The sequence below is a fragment of the Schistocerca nitens genome, chromosome 5 (genome assembly GCF_023898315.1).
Source record: "Schistocerca nitens isolate TAMUIC-IGC-003100 chromosome 5, iqSchNite1.1, whole genome shotgun sequence".
NCBI lineage: Eukaryota > Metazoa > Arthropoda > Insecta > Orthoptera > Acrididae > Schistocerca > Schistocerca nitens.
Window position 1 is genome coordinate 611,268,761 of NC_064618.1, and position 8,176 is coordinate 611,276,936.

The following is an 8,176-nucleotide window of genomic DNA, read 5'->3' on the forward strand; positions in this document are numbered from 1 at the left end:
ATAATTTAATAAATTTAAGGTGAATAAACTGAATTTCAAGCATATTTCTCAAGCAGTCAAATGCTTTGCTAAATAAAACTTCAACCTATAATTTGTTGAAGTGAACAAGATTAACGTGGCAGTAACTCCCACTGTGCTCTGAACACATTAACTGCCATGCCAGCGAACACAACAGCAGGTGACACTTAACACCAAGTGTATGCCAGTGGCCACATGCTCTATTCTGTTTAGTATAGTATATCATTGGATGGTATGTAAGATTACAAAAGACAGAGTTCAAAATGTCAAAGAAGATCTGATTTCTGATCACTAGCATCCGCTTGATTAAGCAATACAAATTAATGCATAATACAATGTTATATACTGTACTCATCATTGAAACATTTAATAGAGCAGAAACTGGAAGAATACTCAAGACAGAAAGAAAGAAACAGTATCAAGTAAACGGATGTTGGAGAATAGCTTCAAATGATCCGGAAAATATAAAACTTCATTCTTCAGACATCTGATCAGAACACCAGAAAAAGAGTGTGCAAGAGAGTAGTAGAAAAACTGTAGAATAGCAAGAGCAACATTAAATTAGTTACAGAAATTAAGGAGGACAAGAGAGGACTTGAAATTACATTAGATGACATAAAAAATGAAACAAACAAAACCAAAATACACCAAAACACACACACATAACACAACAAACAAAAATTCATAACATGACGACAGGAAGGGTGACCTCAAACAAATGGGAAAAAACTGGAAGAATAAATAAGTATTTGGAAGATAGAAGATAAAAAGCCCTTTCTATAAAAATGAATTATAATAATCCTGTATTGTTAATTTGTACCACTGAATAACAGTTGCTTGTATAAACCTTTTTATACTTAACAAGTGTGGTCCAGTAAAGGCCATAATAATAATAATAATAATAATAATAATAATAATAATGGTACAGTACATGGAATGATACAGTAAGAGCTAAATGTCAAATCTCTAGTGAACTACTCCAGAGCTGTCAAAGTAATTGACAGATTTAAACTTCTAAAATGACACAGTTTCTACCTGCCTTTAATAAATGTCTCATCGATGTTAGGTAATTAGTCACACAGCACTTTTGTGTTGGACAAAAATGGGGTGTGGAAACTAACATAACTCTGCATGTATCCTAAATGATACAGAAAACAACAGCACTGTCACAGCAAAGAGTTAAAGGTAAAAGCACAGCAGCCAATGTCTTCTTAGACAACACAGAGTACACAAAGGAACTTGCCCACCCTTCTTGCAGCAGTGTACCATAGGTCTCTAGAAGAGCGTAGCATTCCAAAAGATTGGAAAAGGGCACAGTTCATCCTCGTTTTCAAGAAGGGACGTCGAACAGATGTGCAGAACTATAGACCCATATATCTAACGTCAATCAGTTGTAGAATTTTGGAACACGTATTATGTTCAAGTATAATGACTTTTCTGGAGACTAGAAATCTACTCTGTAGGAATCAGCATGGGTTTCGAAACAGACAATTGTGTGAAACCGAGCTTGCGCTATTCGTCCATGAGACTCAGAGGGCCATAGACATGAGTATCCAGGTAGATGCCGTGTTTCTTGACTTCCGCATGGCGTTTGATACAAACAAAGTAAGAGCATGTGGACTGTCAGACCAATTGTGTGATTGGATTGAAGAGTTCCTAGATACAGAACGCAGCATGTCATTCTCAATGGAGAGAAGTCTTCGGAAGTTAGATCAGTTTCAGGTGTGCAGCTGGGGAGTGTCGTAGGACCATTGCTATTCACAATATATATAAATGATCTTGTCGATAACATCGGAAGTTCACTGAGGTTTTTTGCAGATGATGCTGTAGTATATCGAGAGGTTGTAACAATGGAAAATTGTACTGAAATGCAGGAGGATCTGCAACGAATTGACGCATGGTGCAGAGAATGGCAATTGAATCTTAGTGTAGACAAGTGTAATGTGCTGCAAATACATAGAAAGAAAGATCCTTTATCATTTAGCTACAGTATAGCAGGTCAGCAACTGTTGTTGTTGTTGTTGTTGTTGTTGTGGTGGTCTTCAGTCCTGAGACTGGTTTGATGCAGCTCTCCATGCTACTCTATCCTGTGCAAGCTTTTTCATCTCCCAGTACCTACTGCAACCTACATCCTTCTGAATCTGCTTAGTGTATTCATCTCTTGGTCTCCCTCTACGATTTTTACCCTCCACGCTGCCCTCCAATACTAAATTGGTGATCCCTTGATGCCTCAGAACATGTCCTACCAACCGATCCCTTCTTCTGGTCAAGTTGTGCCACACAAACATCTCTTCTCCTCAATCTTATTCAATACTTCCTCATTAGTTACGTGATCTACCCATCTAATCTTCAGCATTCTTCTGTAGCACCACATTTCGAAAGCTTCTATTCTCTTCTTGTCCAAACTATTTGTCGTCCATGTTTCACTTCCATACATGGCTACACTCCATACAAATACTTTCAGAAATGACTTCCTGACACTTAAATCTATACTCGATGTTAACAAATTTCTCTTCTTCAGAGACACTTTCCTTGCCATTGCCAGTCTACATTTTATATCCTCTCTACTTCGACCATCATCAGTTTTTTGCTCCCCAAATAGCAAAACTTCTTTACTACTTTAAGTGTCTCATTTCCTAATCTAATTCCCTCAGCATCACCCGACTTAATTAGACTACATTCCATTATCCTCGTTTTGCTTTTGTTGATGTTCATCTTATATCCTCCTTTCAAGACACTGTCCATTCCATTCAACTGCTCTTCCAAGTCCTTTGCTGTCTCTGACAGAATTACAATGTCATCGGCGAACCTCAAAGTTTTTATTTCTTCTCCATGAATTTTAAATCCTACTCCGAATTTTTCTTTTGTTTCCTTTACTGCTTGCTCAATATACAGATTGAACAACATTGGGGAGAGGCTACAACCCTGTCTTACTCCCTTCCCAACCACTGCTTCCCTTTCATGTCCCTCGACTCTTATAACTGCCATCTGGTTTCTGTACAAATTGTAAATAGCCTTTCGCTCCCTGTATTTTACCCCTGCCACCTTTAGAATTTGAAAGAGAGTATTCCAGTCAACATTGTCAAAAGCTTTCTCTAAGTCTACAAATGCTAGAAACGTAGGTTTGCCTTTCCTTAATCTTTCTTCTAAGATAAGTCGTAAGGTCAGTATTGCCTCACGTGTTCCAGTGTTTCTATGGAATCCAAACTGATCTTCCCCGAGGTTGGCTTCTACTAGTTTTTCCATTCGTCTGTAAAGAATTTGTGTTAGTATTTTGCAGCTGTGACTTATTAAACTGATAGTTCGGTAATTTTCACATCTCTCAACACCTGCTTTCTTTGGGATTGGAATTATTATATTCTTCTTGAAGTCTGAGGGTATTTCGCCTGTTTCATACATCTTGCTCACCAGATGGTAGAGTTTTGTCAGGACTGGCTCTCCCAAGGCCGTCAGTAGTTCCAATGGAATGTTGTCTACTCCGGGGGTCTTGTTTCGACTCAGGTCTTTCAGTGCTCTGTCAAACTCTTCACGCAGTTTCATATCTCCCATTTCATCTTCATCTACATCCTCTTCCATTTCCATAAAATTGTCCTCAAGTACATCGCCCTTGTATAGACCCTCCATATACTCCTTCCACCTTTCTGCTTTCCCTTCTTTGCTTAGAACTGGGTTTCCATCTGAGCTCTTGATATTCATACAAGTCGTTCTCTTATCTCCAAAGGTCTCTTTAATTTTCCTGTAGGCAGTATCTATCTTACCCCTAGTGAGATAGGCCTCTACATCCTTACATTTGTCCTCTAGCCATCCCTGCTTAGCCATTTTGCACTTCCTGTCAATCTCATTTCTGAGACGTTTGTATTCCTTTTTGCCTGCTTCATTTACTGCATTTTTATATTTTCTCCTTTCATCAATTAAATTCAATATTTCTTCTGTTACCCAAGGATTTCTACTAGCCCTCGTCTTTTTACCTACTTGATCCTCTGCTGCCTTCGCTACTTCATCCCTCAAAGCTACCCATTCTTCTTCTACTGTAGTTCTTTCCCCAATTCCTGTCAATTGTTCCCTTATACTCTCCCTGAAACTCTCTACAACCTCTGGTTCTTTCAGTTTATCCAGCTCCCATCTCCTTAAATTCCCACCTTTTTGCAGTTTCTTCAGTTTTAATCTACAGGTCATAACCAATAGATTGTGGTCAGAGTCCACATCTGCCCCTGGAAATGTCTTACAATTTAAAACCTGGTTCCTAAATCTCTGTCTTACCATTATATAATCTATCTGATACCTTTTAGTATCTCCAGGGTTCTTCGATGCATACAACCTTCTTTCATGATTCTTAAACCAAGTGTTAGCTATGATTATGTTGTGCTCTGTGCAAAATTCTACCAGGCGGCTTCCTCTTTCATTTCTTAGCCCCAATCCATATTCACCTACTATGCTTCCTTCTCTCCCTTTTCCTACACTCGAATTCCAGTCACCCATGACTATTAAATTTTCGTCTCCCTTCACAATCTGAATAATTTCTTTTATTTCATCATACATTTCTTCAATTTCTTCGTCATCTGCAGAGCTAGTTGGCATATAAATTTGTAATACTGTAGTAGGTGTGGGCTTCGTATCTATCTTGGCCACAATAATGCGTTCACTATGCTGTTTGTAGTAGCTTACCCACATTCCTATTTTCCTATTCATTATTAAACGTACTCCTGCATTACCCCTATTTGATTTTGTGTTTATAACCCTGTAGTCACCTGACCAGAAGTCTTGTTCCTCCTGCCACCGAACTTCACTAATTCCCACTATATCTAACTTCAACCTATCCATTTCCCTTTTTAAATTTTCTAACCTACCTGCCCGATTAAGGGATCTGACATTCCACACTCCGATCCGTAGAACGCCAGTTTTCTTTCTCCTGATAAAGGCATCCTCTTGAGTAGTCCCCGCCCGGAGATCCGAAGGGGGGACTATTTTACCTCCGGAATATTTTACCCAAGAGGACGCCATCATCATTTCATCATACAGTAAAGCTGCATACCCTCGGGAAAAATTACAGCTGTAGTTTCCCCTTGCTTTCAGCCGTTCGCAGTACCAGCACAGCAAGGCCGTTTTGGTTATTGTTACAAGGCCAGATCAGTCAATCATCCAGACTGTTGCCCTTGCAACTACTGAAAAGGCTGCTGCCCCTATTCAGGAACCACACGTTTGTCTGGCCTCTCAACAGATACCCATCCATTGTGGTTGCACCTACGGTACGGCTATCTGTATCGCTGAGGCACGCAAGCCTCCCCACCAACGGCAAGGTTCACGGTTCATGGGGGGGGGGGGGGGGGGGGGGGGGGTCAGCAACTGGAAGCAGTTAATTCCAAAAATTATATGGGAGTAAGCATTAGGAGAGATTTAAAATGGAATGACCATATAAAATTAATCATCAGTAAAGCAGATGCCAGACTGAGATTCATTGGAATAATCCTAAGGAAATGCAATCTGGAAACAAAGGAAGTAGGTTACAGTACACTTGTTCACCCCCTGCTTGAATACTGCTCACCGGTGTGGGATACGGTTGATAGAAGAGATAGAGAAGTTCCAACAGAGAGCAGCTTGCTTCGTTACAGGATCATTTAGCAATCGCGAAAGCATCATGGAGATGATAGATAAACTTCAGTGGAAGACTCTGCAAGAGAGACGCTCAGTAGCTCGGTACAGGCTTTTGTTGAAGTTTCAAGAACGTACCTTCACCAAGGAGTCATGCAGTATATTGCTCCCTCCTATGTATATCTCATGAAGAGACCATGAGGATAAAATCAGAGAGATTAGAGCCCACACAGAGGCATACTGACAATCTTTCTTTCTACGAACAATACAAGACTGGAATAGAAGGGAGAACCGCTAGAAGTACTCAAGGTACCCTCCGCCACACACTGTCAGATAGCTTGCAGAGTATTGACCATGATGATCAAATGTTGAGAATAAAACATATTGAATAGCTGGTTTCAGATCAGGAAGAAAAAATAGTGTTTAAGAGAAACTGATGATGACTGGTACTGATGTGAAGAGAATAGTTATGATAAGAACATGGGGAAGAGATTTAAAAATCTGATGGGGTTGATGGAAATTTAACTTTTCCTTAAATATATTCCTTCAGCACAAGCTTGTGGTAGCAGTAACTTGTAAATTTGGCCAAAGATGGCATAATGTGCTTATGAAATGTGTAGTTGATGGGACACAAGACAAATTGATCCTTAAAACAAACAAAGATAAAATTTAACAGAACTGAAGAGAAGGTATGTATAACAACCCAGATTAAAGTATCTCATGGTAGGGAAAGAGCCCCTGTATCTAATTCAGATGACAAGCTGCCATCTAGAGTTAATTTTATTACAAACAAGACTGTAAAACTCCTCAGTTCATGATAAAAAAAAATAAAAAAAATTTACCATGTACACAAAAATTCTTCAATAGTAAGTTAAATACAACCAGCAGCATCATTAAACAACAAAATCCATGCAGCATGTGCAATTAAGTTTCCATGTAACAAGTAATTAGATTTCTGTGGTATACACATGATACTCCACTGACACACATTACTCTCAGATATATTACCTATGAGATTACGAAACCATTATACTACTAAAAAGCAATAATTATCCTTTTTATAATTATTTACAATGATTTACAATATTGTGCTGAGCCAGGACCTCCCTTGAGCTATGATTGTAATCAGTCAGTTACACAAAGGGTATTTTCTACTGGATGAAAGTTTCAGAAGTAGGTTTTTGTGTGTGTGTGTGTGTGTGTGTGTGTGTGTGTGTGTGTGTGTGTGTGTGTGTGTGGGCGCGCGCACGCAGCCGGCTGCGGTGGCCGTGTGGTTCTGGCGCTGCAGTCCGGAACCGCGGGGTTGCTACGGTCGCAGGTTCGAATCCCGCCTCGGGCATGGGTGTGTGTGATGTCCTTAGGTTAGTTAGGTTTAAGTAGTTCTAAGTTCTAGGGGACTTATGACCTAAGATGTGCTCAGAGCCATTTGAACCATTTTTAGTGCACGCGCGCGCAGGATATTCCGTGAAGTTAATGAGCTATCAAGCAAGTTGATAATGGATGACCAAATGTAACTGCTGTAATGTCTTGTCATTTGGGACACCCAAGGAAAATATTTTCTTCATCCTCTTCTCCAGATGAAAAGAAAGGTGTCTCCATGATATGTAGTTTGTGAAAACAGCAGTGACTAACTAAATTTGAGTCTATCTATTAAATAATATATGTGTTCTTATTTCCAGTTTTCTATCATGCCTCTAAATAATAACCTACACATCTGTAATCCATATCTGGGAAAATGTTAAGTCAAGGTAACTGTATATTTTTTCTGGAAATTCCCTGAAAGATGTAATATAGGTATCCAGCAATGGATCAAGCAGGGTGGGAAGCTATCCAAAAATCCCTTACTTCAGTCTTCAAAAATAAGTTTAAAGATTACAATTCAGTTACATAAATTCATAGTAGCGGAACCAATAACAGGTTATGGGAATGAGTGTTGGGAAATCACAGAAAGAAATAATAAGAGACTAAGAGCTTCATAAAAGTACCACTTGAGAATATCATGTAAAATTTTCCAACTTGACTATGCAATAAATGAGGAAATAAGAGAGAGGACGCATACCCATTGCAGTATTACATATAGAACAGAAGAACGACAGCTAGGATGTTTAGGGCATATCAAAAGACTGGAAGAAGACAGATGGCCAAGAGAGCACTTTTATGGCAGCAATCACCTGGAAGGAGAAGAAGAGGAAAACCAGAAAAGGTTGGCTAAGGGGTGTCTAAGGAGCAATGTAGAGAAGAGGAATAGAAGAGGACAAGGAAGAATGGCGGGATCAAAGCATTTGGAAAAGAGATGTGGGATGTGGTGACAGCTGGAGGACTCCCATGACAAGAAGAAAGGAATTCCCTGATATTAGAGCAACTGAATACTAAAAGAAGATGAATCCTCATAGCCCAGAAGCACCCCAGTAAGCATTGTATGAAAAACTTTGAAGCAATCACTGTGAAACTGACTGAATTGATTAGAGTCCTTTGCAGCAGAAGATTGACCCAAGGGTACTACTGGTAGAAATGAGGTAGAAGGTCATGTGCCTTAGCCAATAATGCAGAAGCTGGGATGGAGAACATT